Genomic DNA, 18,995 nt, shown 5'->3' on the forward strand with positions numbered 1-18,995 from the left:
ATAGATCTGATTAATACCAGAAAGAATTTTCTATCAAGTTAATAGTGAAAAGATAACTTAGTACTATTACCAGAAAAGAGACAATCACATACTTTTTAAAAACAGCATTCCTCTAAAAGCATGCTTAATTAGCCCAGAATGTGCTTACTGCTGGGGTCACACATGGTGTCCCATGTCCTATGTTCTGCATTACCTTCTAAATCCTTCAACATCTTCTCATCAACAACTCTAACAGTCTTTCGAGTAGGGACATGATTATACCCTATTTTGGTAGCCCCTGATTTTCTACACCTCCTACCACAAAGTTGGGCAAATGGAAGCATTCAAGTAACTTACTGAAATGAGTTACTAAGTGTCACCTAGTAAAATAAAAGTGGTTTTAAAAAGACTCCCATTTAAAGTAGACATTATTTACTCCTTTAAATTAGTAAAGTGTCCCTCAGCTGTTCTTTTTAAAAATTTAATTTAGTTTTATTATAAATTATTTCCATCTACCTCTGTTCTTTTTCTTTCTACAAAGCTGCTCATCTTTACTTCTAAAGTTTTCTCTCTCTCTATGCATTAGGTCAATTTGGCAACAAAACAGTTCAGGAATCCAGCTGACAGAGAAAGAATTCTCCCTGGAGTGGGGCAGGGGAGGAAGCCAGGTGGGAGAAACTTAGATGGCAAAAGCAGAATTCTCTTGATGGTTCAAAGAGTAGAGACAATAGCAAATATTATAATTAATTACTTATCCTTTACAACCATCACACTTCTATGGTTGCTTGATTACTGTATAGCATCCCCCAATGCGCTAAGTTCTAGGACAGCAGAATCTGTGTAAACTTGCCGCATCACTGTATGCACGGTTCCTAGAACAGAGCAGGTGCTCAAAGAGCTAACAAATGATGAATAAATGAGGGAGTTCATCATGATTAAATGAAATCATGCCAATTAAGCACTTGATATAGTGCCTGACAGACAGCACTGAAGAGGAATTCATTTTTGTAACTGTGTAAAATATATTTTTACTATTACTAAAGAATAAAATAAGTGATAAAACAACCTTCGTAGTTCAACTACAGCTACAGCCTTCAAAATGAAAAGAAATGTTATGTTTCCCTCCATTAAAAATGATACAGTGGAAATGGTGACAAAGGTGTGTAAGCTATATTTATTACACAAATAAATCTGATTACAGTTATTTATTTAAGTACTGTGCATTAGTACCACAGAGGCCACAACTTATTTTTCCTAACAATGTTAAATGCTACAGACATAGAAATGAAACTACTAGAAAGCTCCCACATTATTTCTTTAATGTGTACAACCTATGAAAATCGGTATCCTAAACAAAACGGTATAAGAAACTGATTCAATAAAACAACTAACAAGATTTGCCAAAGGTCAGTATAAGTTGCCTAAACCTTTGCTACTTACAAGTATATCAGTAGTACTGGCATTACTGGGAGCTTATTAGAAATGCAGAGTCTCAGGCCTTACCCCAGATTACTGAATCAGAATTTACATTTTAACAAGATCATCCCCCACTCCCAGTGATTTGTATGCACATTAACATTTGCGAGCCAATGGCTTAAACCTTCTTACTTCTATAGTAGATACAACTCCAAATTAAAGCTGTGTAATTTGTGACCCTAAGGTTTCCAATATCCTTAAGGCAGCATATTAAATTATCCTCAGGAGAGTTTTAATATTAGATATATTTTATACATTAAATTTTTATTCTAATTCAGTAAACAGAGTAAAGATGGGCAGAAGGGAAACAATAACATAATGCAGTATCTAAGACTGTGGATTCTGGACTAGATTGCTAGGATTCTAACACCAGCTTCACTTCTTACTTGCTGTGCAATTTAGGGCAAGTTACATAACCTCTTTGTGTCTTACTTTCATCTCAAAAACAGAGCAGATAATACTTATCTTATAAGGCTTAGTAGAATTCTTTATAATAGAAAAAAATAGAACTTAATCTACATCTCCGTCAGCATGTAAATGAATAAACTAAAAACAGCCTTACAATAAAATATTCAAAAAACTGAATTAAGTAATTCTGTATGTACTCACTTGGAAAGATATGCACATTGAGTTAAGTATGTTTCAGAGTAACATTAGCATATGCTCTAACTTTAACTTTTAAGTGATGTCTGTATAGTTACTGTGCACATGTTACATAGGCATATGATATATGTATGTACATGCATTTGCACACACACACACACAGAAGAGTCTAACGGTGTATACAAACTGAAATTAGAGAGGAAGTCCTCCTTTGTATACTCCAGCACCGACCGAATGTGCTACAACAGGCACAGAGTTCTTTAAAAGATTTATTCATATTATCAAAAAAAACAGGCGAAGAGACTATAGTTCATTCCCTGTCATTCTAAATAAAGAGGTCTGATAAATACTGTGTGAAATAAAATATTATAATTTCATAAGTATTATTCATGATTTAAAAAACTGAAATAACAGTACTTCAAGACATAAAACACGATACTATTGCTAATTTCCCACACATTTACTCTAATTTAAAAACAATCCGATTTAGAAGTTAAAAAATCAATGATAATTTCTAATAACATCAAATAACTATTCCTTTCTTTGAGATTACATTATTAGATATTTCTTACTCTAAGTATCACATGAAGTAAGTGGGCTACTTAATTTAGGTGTTCTGCCATTTTTACAAAAATGCCACTTACAAAATACAATTATTTCTATGTTATAATCAGAGAGCACCGCCCCAAACTGCTTTGTTGATATAAAGCTCACTATATTTTCCCTAATGTCCCACCCCGAACTCCTGAGAGAAGAAAACCCCACACATACGAGGACGTACACACATCACCTCCTGACTTTAACTACATTGCAGCCATGCTAGACATTCTCATAGAAGTCCCCCTTTAAAGATGCCATATACTGGAAAAATATAGTCTGATAAAACATTACTTCTATAACTATGCATTAGCAGCTGACTAGTTAGTACACCAGCTAATTAACTAGCACTCCTAGAAAACAAGAAAAAGTTTCAGTATCACCTAAACCAGGAAATAATTTTTTACGACTTAACTCTTTTTTTAATCCTACTAACCAAATACCAAAGGTAATCAATTGTCCCCATTTATTATTCTTCTTGCCAAGCTGAAACATGGTTTTGTAGTTTTTTTACTGCAATACAAGAGAGAATCTTCTAAAAGAGATATGTGCTGTTTTAGGAAAAGAGGCCATAGGGTAGTGAGTTTGAGCTCTGGAACCAGACTCTGTGGAATCAAACCTCAGCTCTACTGTTTAGTTAGTCATGAGTCTTAACTGAATGATTTCTCCTAAGATTTAGTTTGCTCACCTGCATAATCAGAATATCATCATTAACAGGATGTCTAAATCTATGGTCTCTGCATCCCTGTTGCTTTGTATCTTTCTTTGTTTATTGTTGTTCTTTTTATTTAAGAACTAAAGTTCTTAAAGAAGAGCTGATAAATACAGCTAAGATGTGATAGATACGTGCCAGCCAAATCCTAAGTGCCTCACAAGGCTTTCCTCAGCTCATCCTTAAAACAACAGTTCACTTTACAGGTGAGAAAACCAGCTTATAGCAACGTAGTAAGTTTTTCAAAGAGCTAGTAATTGGATGGATTAAAAATTCAAATTCACTAAGAAATTTGTGTTCCTTACTTTTTTTAAAAAAAGAATTTAGACGTGAATATACTTCTTGCTTGTAAAAGAAACAGTACTTAACTTTCAGAGTTAAAACCCACCTGCCACCAGCTATTCCAATTTGTTATGGGGGAAGACCTGGTTTAAAAGTTAATGAGCAGCAGTTACAAGTAACTTACATGCTCAGCATCCTACAATCTCATTTTCACTGTGCAATAAGAACAGGTATCAAACATCAAAATATGTACACACATATATACACCCCCAACATCGTTCCTATTTTACTTTACTTAAAGAAAAAGTCCAAAATCCTAATAAGGCTTACCAAACTCTCCACCCTTCGAGTCTTCCCAACTACTCCAAAAGCTTCATCTTTTGTGATTCACTTTCCCACTCTATTTTCCTCTCCAGAAATATTAGATTTCTTTCAGAAAAGGGTCAGCTGTCTCTCTTGCCTTTGGACTTTTCTTTAATATATTCTTTATTTAGGAAGGCATCTCCTGATTCCCCCATACTAGGTTACGTCATTCTGTTGTAGGTTCCTAGAGTATCTAATACTATCACTTTTTGAAAATTTATCACACTTCTGTTATCTGTGTAAAGTCTATATTCCCCACCAGATCTTGGTGGGGCAAGGTGGGGTGGAGAAGTGTGATGTGGGGCTGGGACATAGCTGGGTTTGTTTTGTTTTGTAACCCAGTGACTAGGAGAGAAGATACTCCATACCTGCTCAAACACATGAATGAATGGTAGGTTGATACATAAGTAAGAGGCATGGTCCCTGCCACCAAAGAGCTGGTAATCTATTGAGAAAATAATTTAAAACATCTGGAGCAGAAGCAAACAATATAAAACCAAACTAAAATTAGCAAGCTTCTTACTCAAGTAGGAGGCTTTTCTACTAAAAATGGGAATGGAAGATGGGAGTGCCCACCATGGTATTAGCCAGGGCAATTAGATAAGAAAAGACAATTATAGGCATAAGGATTGAAAAAGAAGAGGTAAAAAAAGAAGAGGTAAAACTACATCTATCTGTAGATGATATGATTGTGTATCTATTTAAAAAACCCAAGACAGTCAAAAGAAAAAGTTATAAACAATATGAAAATTAGTAAAGTAGCAGGATATAAAATAAGCATACAAAAAATCAAAAGCCTTTGTAAATACAAACAATGGCCAGTCAGAAGATACAGAAGACACAATTCTTAGTAGCAACAAAAAGATTTTTAAAAACTCAAACACAGAACTCCTGCTGATGGTCATGAGGGAACAATGGGTAATGGACCAGCTTTCTCCAGGTAGAAAGCTAGTGCAATAAAAGAACTCATTCTGATTTGTTTCCCTTTTCTCAGAGATCACAGTCTTACACTGCCTGTTGTCCCGTGTCTGAAAAAGTGGGAAAAAACATGTTAAAAAAAAAATTCAGACACAGGACAACAGGCAGTCCTAACCAAGAAGAATAGAAAGAAATCCACAGTGGACTTACTGTTGCCATTTTGTTCATTGTTTTCTGGCTTTTTTATAATTCCTTTGTTCCTTTTTTCTTCTCTTGCTCTCTTCGTTTGTGATTTGATGATCTTCTGTGGTGGTCTGATGAGATTTCTTTCTCTCTTTTGTGTATCTACTATAGATTTTTGCTTTGTGGTTCTCATGAGGCTTAAATATCTTATGTTTATAACAGTCTATTTTAAGCTGTTAACATTGAATCCATACTAAAGCTCTACCTTTTTAAGCCCCCCCATTTTATGTTTTTGATGTCACAATTTATATCTTTTCACCCTGAGTATTTGTAACAAATGTAGTCACAGTTACTTTTAATACTTTTATCTTTTAACCTTCATACTAGACTTACAAGTGATTTACTCACCCCCAACACATTAGAGTATTCTGAATTTAACTATACATTTACTTTTTCCAGTGAGATTTATACTTTATGTTTTCTTGTTACTAATTAGCACCCTTTCATTTCAACTTGAAGTCCTTTTAACATTTCTTGTGAGGTGGTATGGTGGTGAACTCCTTCATCTTTTGCTTGTCGGGAAAACTCTTTATCCCTCCTTCAATTCCGAAGGACAATTTTGCTGGGTAAACTATTCTTGGTTGGCAGTTTTTTTCTTTCAGCACTTTGAATGTATCATGCAACTCCCTTTTGGCCTACAAAGTTTCTGCTAAAAAATCTGCTAATAGTCTTATGGGGATTCCCTTGCATGTAACAAGTTTTCTCTGGCCACTTTTAAGATTCTCTCTTTAACTTTTTATAATTTAATTATAATGCATACAGCTGTCCGCTTGATGTTGTCCCATAAGTCCCTTAAACTATCTTCATTCCTTTTCATTCAAATTCCTTTTTTGTGTGTGTTATTCATTAAAGGATGCAAAATGCTGACCACAGGAATTTTAAAAAGTAGTCATTTCTGGTTAGGATGGTTATTGTATTAGATGTTGTTCTAGTATGCAGACCAAATTTTTCTAAATTGTGCAAAGGGTATAAGAGAATTTGTTAGACCCCTGTAGAAGCTACTAAGCATTTGCCTCTGACATTTCTACTATCAATCTGTAAAGGAAATAAGGTTTGCTAACATTGTTCTAACCAAATTCATATGGCTTGTACATTTATTTCCTTTCCTAGGTATTCATAAACCATTTCTTCTCTTTTGTATAATCTTCCCTAGAGCGATTATCACTAATTGCTGGTTTGTGGGATTCTCATCCCTCCTGCCCCAGTTTGGAAAATCAAAATTGCATTTCCTGTTTCCAGTCATCTGATCTTTCTTTCCTTCTCTCATTCCTTGGAAGTCTTAGCACCTAAGTCAGAACTCTTTAAGTTATTTAGAATACCTGAATGAACTCCTATAATCTTTGCACATATGGCCTTCAAGAAGGTTTTCAGATATAGTTACTCTTACCCTTTCGGTTTGAAGAGCATATTTGACAGAGGGGACATAAACATCACCAGTGTTACACCATCTGCCCAAGCAACAGCCCTATAAACATTTGTTATTCTTTATTTTACAAAGACATGTTTATAAGACCATTTTGTTGCCCTTGGTATTTTTGCTGAACTCAATCTTGCATTTTCTCTACATTAGTAATACTTATAATTTATTCTTGGTTAAATATCCTTTTTATCTTGGGGATATGTTCTTAATTAGTCTGAAGTCATTGAGGAACCACTAATTTCCTTAGATTTTTTTGCCATTCATTCCTTTTTGGGATAGTTTGTGATTTTAATAATCAGAAGTCATTTTTGAGAACTTAATACCATCCCTGGACTTTCCAGATTTTCATGTTGTGGAGGCATATTAATTTTTTTTCTAAATTACTTTAGAATCTATAGGGTTTTTTAAATATCTTTATTGGAGTATAATTGCTTTACAATGGTGTGTTAGTTTCTGCTGTATAACAAAGTGAATCAGCTATATGTATACATCTATCCCCATATCCCCTCCCTCTTGCGCCTCCCTCCCACCCTCCCTATCCCACCCTTCTAGGTGGTCACAAAGCACCAAGCTGATCTCCCTGTGCTATGCAGCTGCTTCCCACTAGCCATCTATTTTACATTTGGTAGTGTATATATGTCAATGCTACTCTCTCACTTTGTCCCAGCTTACCCTTCCCCCTCCCCACGTCCTCAAGTCCATTCTCTACATCTGTCTGCACCTTTATTCCTGTCCTGCCCCTAGGCTCATCAGAACCATTAGATTCCATATATATGTGTTAGCATACAGTATTTGTTTTTCTTTCTGACTTACTTCACTCTGTATGACAGACTCTAGGTCCATCCACCTCACTACAAATAACCTTCATTTCTTTTTATGGCTGAGTAATATTCCATTGTATATACGTGCCACATCTTCTTCATCCATTCATTTGTTGATGGACACTTAGGTTGCTTCCATGTCCTGGCTATTGCAAATAGAGCAGCAATGAACACTGTGGTACATGTTTTTTTTTTGATTATGGTTTTCTCAGGGTATATGCCCAGTAGTGGGATTGCTGCGTCATATGGTAGTTCTATTTTGAGTTTTTTAAGGAACCTCCATACTGTTCTCCATAGTGGCTATATCAGCTTACATAGAATCTATAGGTCTTAAGCTCTGATTGTGCCCAATCTCATTTTTTTAAAAGTGATTATAATATAGTTATTTCTACCTGGTCAAATAAGGTATAGAGTAGTACACTGTTAGGGACTGAATTGTGTCACCCAAAATTAATATGTTGAAGCCCAAATGCCCAATGTGACTATACTTGAAGATAGGGCCTTCAAGGGGATAATTAACATTAAAGGAAGTCATAAGGGTGAGGACCTAATCCGATAAGACTGGTTTCCTTAAGAAGAGATATCAGATACCTCTCTCTCCATCTGCACATAGAGAATAGGCCATGTGAGGACACAGTGAGAAGGACACTGCAAGCCAGGAAGAGGAACCTCATCAGAAACCAACCCTGACAGCACCCTGACCTTGGACTTCTAGCCTCCAGAACTGCAAAAAATAAATTTATGTTGTTTAAGCCACCCAGTCTGTGGTATTTTGTTATGGCAGCCCAAGCAGACTAATGTACACACTTTCCCCAGGTCATAGCTGAACTAATAAGATGTCTGCAAATGCCTTGAGAGTGTATGAAAAATTCAGTACATACTTCTGAAAACAGGCTTCATAGTGTCTAACAAATACCTATAATGAGACGTTTCGTGCAAAGAAAGGTTAAGAAGTCCCTTGGAGACAGAGTTTATTTTCTACTTTATTTAATTACTGGTATTCTAAAAGTATTACTTCCACAGCTTTTTAACTGCAGGTATTCATTTTGGATTTAATAGACTTTTATGAACTGGCCTGAACCCACCTGCCACTTAAAATAATAATGATCATTTACAACCTTACTTTTTATGGAAATAAACATTCTAATTTTCAAACCACATTCTACTTTTTTTTTTTTTTCCCTGCGGTACGCGGGCCTCTCACGGCTGTGGCCTCTCCCGTTGCGGAACACAGGCTCTGGACGCGCAGGCTCAGTGGCCATGGTCACGGGCCCAGCCACTCCGTGGCATGTGGGATCCTCCCGGACCGGGGCACGAACCCGTGTCCCCTGCATCGGCAGGTGGACTCTCAACCACTGCGCCACCAGGGAAGCCCAAACCACATTCTTAAAAGACATTTGGGAGTTCAATGTTCTTATGTTTAGACTTCCTATATTATGTTAGTAAGATTTTACATTGGAAATGTCTTCAAATAAGGGCATGATGACAATGAACTATTAGTCAAAGTACAAATACTAAACAAACACAAGTTCCCAGTATTCAGAGAATGCATCATATCCCTGAAAGGACATGCAAGACAGTTATGAATCCCACTGGTGAGTATCTCAGTGACAATGTTCATGCAGATGGAAATAATTTTCTTTATTCTAAAACAGTGTGAATCACTGATGTAAGAACCCACAAAACAAACTAGAAAGGGGCTCAGCTAAAGACTATTTGGGTTCAAAGGTTCCTACCTGTGACTTCGGTGGTTCACAAGAGTAAGTATGAAGGTTTGAAGGGATTCAGAAATCCAGAAAAAAACAGAATTACATTCCTATATTTCCAGTGAGATTTACTGACATATACTTCACACATAAAACTCACCTTTTAAAGTGTGCAATCCAGTTTTTTAGTATGTTCAGAAAGTTGTGCAACCATTGTCACTATCTCGTGCCTGAATGCTTTCACCACCCGCCCCCAAAAAGTGTACCTATTAGCAGTTATTCCTCTTTTTGTTCTCCTCCAGCCCCCAGCAACAACTAATCTAGTTTCTGTCTCTATGGGGTTTTCCTATTCTGGACATTTCATATAAATGGAATCATACAATATCCGATCTTATGTGTCTGGCTTCTTTCGCCTTGCATAATGTTTACATGGTTCATCCATGTTGTACCACGAATCAGTACTTCACTCCTTTTCATGGACAAATAGTATTCCATTGTATGGATAAACCACCTTTTGTTTATCGATTCATCAGCTGACAGACATCTGGGTTGTTTCCACTTTTTTGCGAATACTGCTATGAATATCTGTGTATACAAGTTTTTGTGTGGACATATTTTCAATTCTCTTGAGGATACTCATAGAGTGGAATTGCTGGGCCTTTTGATAACGCTATGCTTATCTTTCTGAGCAAATGCCAAACTGTCTTCCAAATGGCTGTACAATTCTACATTTCCAACAGCCATGTGTAAGTGTTCCAATTTCCCCATATCCTCACCAAAATGTTACTGTCCACCTTTTTATTACAGCTAGTGGGTGTGAAGTAGTATCTCACTGTGGTTTTATTTACATTCCCCTAACGAGTAACGATGTTGAGGTTCCTTTCGTGTGTTTATTGGGAACTTATGTATATTCTTTGGAGAAATATCTATTCAAATACTTTGCCCATTTCTTAATTGGTTGAATTGCCTTTTTGTTGTTGTTGAGTTGTGAGTTTTTACATATTGTAAAAACTTATCAGATATATGATTCACAAATATTTTCTCCCATTCTGTAGTTTAATTGTTCACTTCTTGATGTAAAGGTGTTTTCTGATGTTGAAATAAGTGTTTGAGATACAGGTGTTGTTTGATTTTGAGACAATCCAATTAACCTATTTTTGTTGTTGTTGCTTATACTTTGGTGTCATATCTAAGAATCCATTTCCTAATCCAAGGTCACAAAGTTACCTCTATGTTTTCTTCTAAGAGTGTTATAGTTTTAGCACTTACATTTGGTCTCTGGCCATTTTGAGTTAATTGCTGTGTACAGTGTGAGATAAGGGTCAAATTCACTCCTTCACATGTGGATAACCAGTTGTCTCACCATAATTTGATGAAAAGATTATTTTTCCCCACTGAATTATCCTCACATTTTTCTGAAAATCAATTGATCATAAATGTATTATTTCTGGACTTTCAATTCTACACCATTGATCTATAATGTGTATCCTTATGCTAGTACCACACACTCTTGATTACTAGAGCTTAATATCATACTGATATTGATATTGTAGCTTCAGAAATTGGGAAGTATGAATACTCCAAGTTTGTTCTTCTTTTTTGATATTATTTTGGCTATTCTGAATCACTTCAATTTCTAAACGAATTTTATTTTATTTTATTTATCTATTTTTTGGCCATGCCACACGGCTTGCAGGATCTTAGTTCCCCGACCAGGGACTGAACCCAGGCCCTCGGCAGTGAAAGCGCGGAGTCCTAACCACTGGACCACCAGGGAATTCCCTCTAAACGAATTTTAAAATCAGCTTGTCCATTTCTGCAACGACAGCTGAAATTCTGATTTGGATTGTGATGAATCTGTAGATCAACTTGGGGGGTATAAACAATACTAATTCTTAACAATATTAATTCTTCAGATACATAAATATGATGCAATGTCTTTCCATTTATTAGGTATTCTTTAACTTTTTCTCACAATATTTTATAGTTTCTGAGTAGTAGTTTCACATTTTATTATATTTATTCATTTTATTCTTTTTGATGCTATTGTTAACGGAATTGTTTTCTTAACTTGATTTTCAGTTGTTCATTGCTAGTATATAAGAATACATTTTTTCTTGTATTCTGCAACCTTGCTGAATTTATTAGCTCTCATAGGTATTTATGAATTTCTTAGGATTTTTTATATACATGTCATGTTTATAAACAGAGATAGTTTTACTTCTTCCCTTCCAATTAAGATGCCTTTTTTCCTTGTCTATTTGCCCTGCCTAGACCCTCCAATACAATGGTGAATAGAAGTAGCGAGAGCAGACGGACATCCTTGTCTTGCTACTGGTCTTAGAGAGAAAGCTTGCAGTCTTTTACCATTAAGTATGTTAGCTGTGGGTTTTTCGCAGGTGCTCTTTATGAGGCTGACGAAGTTCTCTTTTATTGAGTGTTTTTATTATGAAATGGTATTGGCTATGTTTGTGTCTACCCTGTGATTTTTGTCCTTTATTCTATCAATATGGCGTATCACACTGACTGTCCTATGTTGAACCTTACATTCCTGGGAAGAATTCCATTTGGTCATAGTTTACAATCCTATTTATATACTGCTGGATTTGGTTCTCCAGTATTTTGTTAAGAGGATTTTTGCATCTACATAAGTAAGGGAAGGTGGTCTGTAGTTTTCTTTTTCTGGTATCAGGGTAGTACTGCCCTCAAAGGATGACTTGGGGTGAGTCTGTGAAGTATATATATCCATCCATACACACACACACACACACACACACACACACACACACACACACACACTGTGCTGCTACTTATGTATTTTACTCTCATTTACGGAAATACCAAGTATGTTGCTTTTGCTTCTAATTTTCTTCTTGGTTGATTAAATTTCATAGTTTATTACTGAACTGTAGGTTATTAGTTTGCTGATTACATTATAACATTTCTGGAAAGTGACTAGTGACCTGTTTTACTCAAATGATGTATCAGGCACAGTACCTACATGGTCAGCTTAGTACAGGAACAAAGTGTAACAAATAAAGGTGGTTTTCATTTCTTTCTTCCTTGGTTTCCCAACAGGCAAAATCTTTTGCAGTGTATGGGTGGTCTGTGACTGGGGTTGGGAGAGACAGTAGGAGAAGCCAGATGATAAAAAATGTTGGATTTTTTTATATCAACTCTATTTTATTTATTATTATTATTATTTTTGCAGTACGCGGGCCTCTCACTGTTGTGGCCTCTCCCGTTGTGGAGCACAGGCTCCGGATGCGCAGGCCCAGCGGCCATGGCTCACGGGCGCAGCCGCTCTGCGGCGGCACGTGGGATCTTCCCGGACCGGGGCACGAACCCGTGTCCCCTGCATCAGCAGGAGGACTCTCAACCACTGCGCCACCAGGGAAGCCCTCAACTCTATTTTAATAGTTGATGAAGCTGAAGTACAGAGAGAAGGGAAAGGCAGTTACCTTTTTAAAAACTGCCTTTAAAAAAAGGCAGTTACCTTTGTTGATGTATAATTTACATGCAAAAAGTTCACTAATTCCAAAATGTACAGTTTGATGGGTTCTAACAAGCACGTGTGGTACTGCAATCACTACTACAATCAAGACATACATTTCCAGCACCCAAACAAGCTCTCTGGGTCCCTTTGCAGTCAATCCCCTTCCCATACTCCTAAAACCAGACAACTAATGGTCATAGGCAGTCATCATTTATCAGCATTAGGCATTACATTGAACCCATGATATACTATTTAATCCTCCTCCTAAAGTCTTAAGAATAGATAGTTATCCCCACAATATGGATGAGGAAACTGACTCAGACCAAGTAAATCATGCAAGCTAGTAAACGGTTAGGGACAGGCTCAAATCCAGATCTACCTAATTCCAATGTTAAAAATTGAATTTTAATTAAAAGATACGGAATTTCTTGACTTCCCTTGAAAAAATTTTTGTAACTGTCTACAAGTATTTGTCTACACACATCTACTGAGTTTGCTTCCTTTAGGAGAAGTATGCATATTTTTAGGTGCCCAACAGCCCCATTACCTTCTATGGTCATTCTGGCACTGAGCCAACGCCCTCTTAGCTCATTTCTGCCACTTTCCTGGTCTTTGTCAATACTTGAAATTGTGATCTGCGGTGTACTTTCTGAGTCCAAGTTATATGTGTAGGAAAATATATGAAAGGATACAAAAAACCCTGCTAAAAATGTTTACCCTACTCCCTTTACCCCATCCTCAAGGTAGGAAGAAGGGGAGACAGAAATGCTTAGCTTTCATTCTTGATACATTTCTACAGTGTTTGACTTTATTAAAGTATGTATTACTTCTGTAAATTAACTCACGTGGATTGATATTATGAACTAAAATGTTACCTTCTGAAAAAAAATTAACACAACATAAAATTCTATAGCTACAGTTTCAAGTTTTTCTTTATAATAATTAAAAGTGATTACAGATGATATCTTTTTTCTTAATATTATTGACAAAATGGTACAAGAACTATCACTTAATATAAATACTAAAACATTCATTGCCATCTTGTATAGCAGCAGGTCACTTTAAAAAATATTCGTATACATGAGATCATGAGATCCAATGATGAGAAGACCAATTTGTGGCTGCAACTTTCGTATTCTTGCTGATGTCACTAATAACACCATGGCATTTAGGCACAGACTAAAGCACACAAATAGAAACAGTGTTGCTTCTGCAATAATAACAAAGATAAATGATTCTTAATGTATTTGTATTAGACTGCAGGAAAAGAGCTTTTTAAGGGTAAAATTATAAAGAAAGCATAATTTTAAAACCAGTAAACATCGAAATTTTTAAAGTATACTTTTAACAACATTTAAAAGAAATCACTAAACTTAAAATCATTTTCAATACCATTTGTAGACTTATGTTTTTCTTGACATTCACCCTGTTGTCTTTTTTTGCATTAAATGTCCACACTGTTGTGTTTTTCCTACCTTTATTATTTATGAAGGATGAGATAGGTGATTTGTTTCTACTTCTAGTAATGTCCAGAGAACATGACATTGTGAATGGTTAGGTATTTTGTTGGTAGAGAAGACTGTTCTCAAGTTTATCAGAGGCTCTATCATGGGACCCAAAAACTGTAAGTCTAAAAGCACTTTGGATCCTGCAGTCTCATTAGCCCCTCTCTTTCCTTCCCTTTAAGATCTTTCCTCTGTCTGGTTCCTTTGTTTTCTCTTGACATATTAAGGTCTTTCTCACCCATAAAATAAAATCGTTTTTGCCCGTATACCTCCCTGTTTCTGCTTGCCTATCCTGGTCTTTACTTTCTCAGCCAAAAACTCTTTGAAAGAATCTACACTCACTAATGGAGCTTCCTTACCTATCATTTGCTCCTGAACTTTTGCCCCCAGTGCATTTCTGAAACTCATGGGGCAAAGATTACCAAAGACCTACCTATCAAACACAGTCCCCCAAAACATCAACTCTGAATCCAGTTTCCTGATATAGGAGAAAATCATGTAACTATGTGGAACTGTGTCATGATAAATTCATGGTTTCATCTTATCTGGATATTTATTACTGGAGTATAACCTTTTAATACAGCCTTATTCAGCTCTAACTCCAACTCCCTCAAAAACTACATTAGTCCTTTGAGCCTCCAAACCACTTCCTTGACCAATACTTAGTAAATTATCTCCCTTGCCAACCACTCAGAGGTCTTCTGGCATATTATCCCCTCCCTTTCTAGAAACTCTTCAGCACATACGCGAGTTTAAAGGTTTGAGTCCTCCACGTTGATATCTCTCAAATTTTCACCCATAATGAGAATCTTTCTCCTGAGGTGCAAATTCTTACTTGACACCCACCTCCCCCAACATTCACTGGGCACTTATCTTGTGCCAGTCACTGTGGTTGGTGCTTTTCATATACTATTTACTGACCTTTACAGCATCACTGTAAAATAGATACTACCGCCACTTTACATGCAGAGAAATTTAGACTCAAAAGAGGTTAAAGTTAAAAGACCTGCTCAAAGCCACACAACTGGTAAGTGGCACTGCCAGGATTTAGGCAAATCTGTCTAGCTCAAAGTTCTTACTCTTAAAATAACAAGAGCAGCAACTAATGAGTTTGGAATATGTGCCAGATGATGGTCTAAGCAATTTCCACGCTTCAGCACATTTAATCTTCATAATCACCCTACGAAGGAGCTGCTATTATTATTTCCATCCTAAAAGTTGTCTTTTAAGTTCCTACTGAACAGGAATTCGGTATTACCTTAACATTACCTAGCTATCTCAAACTCACTACATGTGAGATGGAACTCCTTTTATCTACCCTCAATCTGCTCCTCCTCTGGTATTCCTTACCTGGGTGAATGACACCAACATCTCCCACTTGTCCATAGAGAAACCTGGAAGTCATTCTTTACCATCCCCATCTTCCCCTTCGCACTATATAGTCAGTTCTCTTGATTCCTTCCAAACCTGCTATTTCCTTCCTTCATGTCACTGATATTTCAGTTTTACTGCATTAAACGTTAAGTTCCACGAGGACAGAAGTGTAGAATAACGTTTGGTTCACAGCAGACATTTGATAAATATTTGCTGAATGTATGAATGAATAAATGAATTAGCTTGCAAGCTTTGTACCTTTGGTCTTGCAGCTCTCTGATCCATTCTTCATAGCGCTACTAGAGATCTTTGTAACAGGCATATCTGATATGAATCTTCAGCTTATAAATCTGTAACTAGTTCAACTCCTTATACGTATTAAGAGCCTCTGAGACCCACTATAATCTGGCTCTTCTGTATCTCCTCGCCCCTAAATTTAATACTCCTTGTCTGCGTTTACCTAAAACACATATATTCTGGTTTCAACACAGCTAAAGTATATACAGTTTCTGAAACTGTGATGTTTTTGAACATGATGTTGTCTCTGCCTGGAACAGTCTAGCACACTGCCACCAGTTACCCGCTGAACTCCTTCAACTCAGCTCAGGAAACAGACCTCCATCCATCTCAGGATGAGTTAGGAGTCCTCCTTGATGGTCCCACAGGACATCACACTGGTACTGAGCTATAAGCATATCATCATTACCACAGTCCTTATCATCCTGTTTTGGGTTATTAATTTAACTGACCATCTTCCACAGCAAATTTTGAGTGTCCTAAGAGCAAAGAAAGTCTTGCCCCTCCTTTCCTTTTTTCTTTTTCTTTCTTTTTCACTCTCTTTCTCTCTGCCTTCCTAGTGCCCAGCAACCACATCCCAGTTTCTGACACAGAGTGAAACTTCAGTAACTGTTGAGTTAAAGAATCAAAATTACCAGATTTTAAGATTAAGCATGGAACATCCTCCATACAATTAGCCATTTGGTTCTCATGTTCTAGTTTGCTCAGAGGGTAAGAGGAAAGAAGGAAAAGGATGAAGAAATATAAAGAGGAAGATAGGCATTCTTTCATTAGTGAATGAAGTTAAAAAGCCACGAGGGGAAAGAGAGACTTTAGATCCAACTGTCCACTTGGACAACAGGCTTTAGAGAGCTATTTCTGATCGCTGTCCTTCGAAGTGTAAAATATTGGTAAATGACTATTCAGAGCTCTTGAGTAGCTTCCGTCTTTATACTGTAAGGGACGCTACTCTGCATTAGCTTTAGCAACTTGCTGGTGGACAAGAGAGGACACCAAGCCAAAGGCAAGATGCTTTTACCATTTTTGATCTTCAATGACTCCTGGGTTCTTAATAGCTTATAGCCCATCAATCTAATAAATATATGTAAAGAATTCCCTTTTTTTCTTCTGAGCAGGTAGCTAGCTTTTCACCTACCTCTACTAAAGCTCATCTCATAACTTACCTGTTCTTTCACAGAATCTTAAAACTGTATCTTGCAGTTTATCCTGTCAACTAAGCATTTTCCTATAGAAGTATCATATATGAAGTTGAGGATTATCCTTTTCACATATCTTTAAACAATTATTCAATGTAAGTGTACCTATCCTTGCTATATAGGTATGTTTCCTCAAGTGAAAAAAGAGAAAAATATTTATTTACCTGGCGTGTATTTGTTGCTATAATATGAACTTTCAAAAATTTTAATTTACTTCATCATCAGAACAAATATTTGAGGTAGGTATTGTCTCCAGTTTACAGATGAAAAAACTAAACTTTAGAAATAGTAAACTACTTGCCCAAGGTGAAACGTCTAAGAAACAGTATCCAAACTTAGGTCTGTATCATTACACAGATCATGCATTTAATTCCTTCACTGTACTTTCTGAAATATAAATGGGTCATATTTTGAATACTGATTTTATCATTTGCAAAACACCTTCCTAATACGTATCTTTTAATTCTAAAACAATTCCAAGAGTAATTGATATTCCCATATTAAGACCCAGGAAGTTGAGACTCAGCAGTTAAATCGATAGGACTAAATCTCAGTTATTGAGAGTACAGTCAAGAATGGAATACCAGATCTCCTGCTACCAAGGCCAAAAGGTGCAGATCTAACCTTAATAGATGCTCCTCTGTTAATGATGTCTAGATACAGTGGAACAGAAGAAAACCAAGATTTGTACTTAGATTGACAAGGATTCCAAGAGATGAGCGAAGTTTAAAAAGATAGGTCAGTAGTTGTTAAAAGCAACCCAGAAGACCATACTAAAATCTATTATAGATAGTATACGACAGCATGATGACATGGTGGAAAGTATATGAGCCTTGACATCAGAGTCTTGAGTTTGACTCCTGCTTTTGGTATTTACTTACTTTCTTTTTTTCTTTTTGTGAAGCATGTTAAAGTACATGCCACATATCATTTCACCTCTATAAACTTCAATATGCATCTCTAAAAATATAAACATTCTCTTACGAACTACAATGCTCCTATTTTAACAAAATTAATAGTAATTCTTGATATCATTTAATATAGCCAGGTCATAATCAGGTTTCCCCGGTCGTCCCATAAATGACTTTTTACAATGTCTCCACATTTCCTTTGGTGAGAGTATTTAAGTCTCTCTTAACCCACAGTGATACTCCCTTATTTTCCATGCCACTGACTTGTTACAGAAACCAGATCAGTTGTCCTGTAAGAAGCCCATATTCTGTGGTGTCACTTCCTTTTGGTGTCACTTAACTTTGTTCATCTAGCTCAAGGGTCAGCAAACTTTTTCTGTAAAAGGCCAGATAATAAATATTTTAGGCTTTGTGGGCCATATGGTCTCTGTCACAACTACTCAGCTCTGTCACTGTAACATGAAAGGAGCCATAGACAAGACTTAAGTGCAGGGGCTTCCCTGGTGGCGCAATGGTTAAGAATCCGCCTGCCAATGCAGGGGACACAATGCAGAGTCCTGGTCCAGGAAGATCCCACATGCCGCGGAGCAACTAAGCCCGTGCGCCACAACTACTGAGCTGCGCTCTAGAGCCTGCATGCCACAACTACTGAAGCCTGCAACAAGAGAAGCCACCACAATGAGAAGCCCGGGCACCGCAAAGAAGAGTAGCCCCCGCTCACCGCAACTAGAGAAAGCCCGTGCACAGCAACGAAGACCCAACGCAGCCAAAAATAAATTAATTAAGTAAATAAATTTTAAAAAAAGACTTAAATGCATCAGAGTGGCTGTGTTTCAATAAAACATTATGAAAAAGACAAAACAAAAAACATGCAGTGGGCTGGATTTGGCTCAAAGGCCATAGTTTGCCAGCTCCTGCTGCAGAAGCTTGATTTCATGCAGGTTCAACATTTTTGGCTGGAATTCTTCTTCAGAGCTGGCGCTGCCTGCTTTATATGTATCCCTGCAGGCTCACTATCTGCTTGCCCTATTTTTTATAAGTCTGAGATTAATCAATAGGTCCAGATAGGGCAGTCTGATCCCTTTACTGTAACTTC

The 18,995-nt window shown here is 36.8% G+C and overlaps 1 protein-coding gene across 2 annotated transcripts in view; it reads right to left on the reverse strand.

The window, feature by feature from the left end:
- Window positions 1-18,995, reverse strand: part of LRP12 (LDL receptor related protein 12) — an 83,825-nt gene that overhangs the window by 45,032 nt on the left and 19,798 nt on the right. The window lies entirely within an intron of this gene.

This window comes from Tursiops truncatus, chromosome 17 (assembly GCF_011762595.2).
Source record: "Tursiops truncatus isolate mTurTru1 chromosome 17, mTurTru1.mat.Y, whole genome shotgun sequence".
In the NCBI taxonomy this organism is placed as follows: domain Eukaryota; kingdom Metazoa; phylum Chordata; class Mammalia; order Artiodactyla; family Delphinidae; genus Tursiops; species Tursiops truncatus.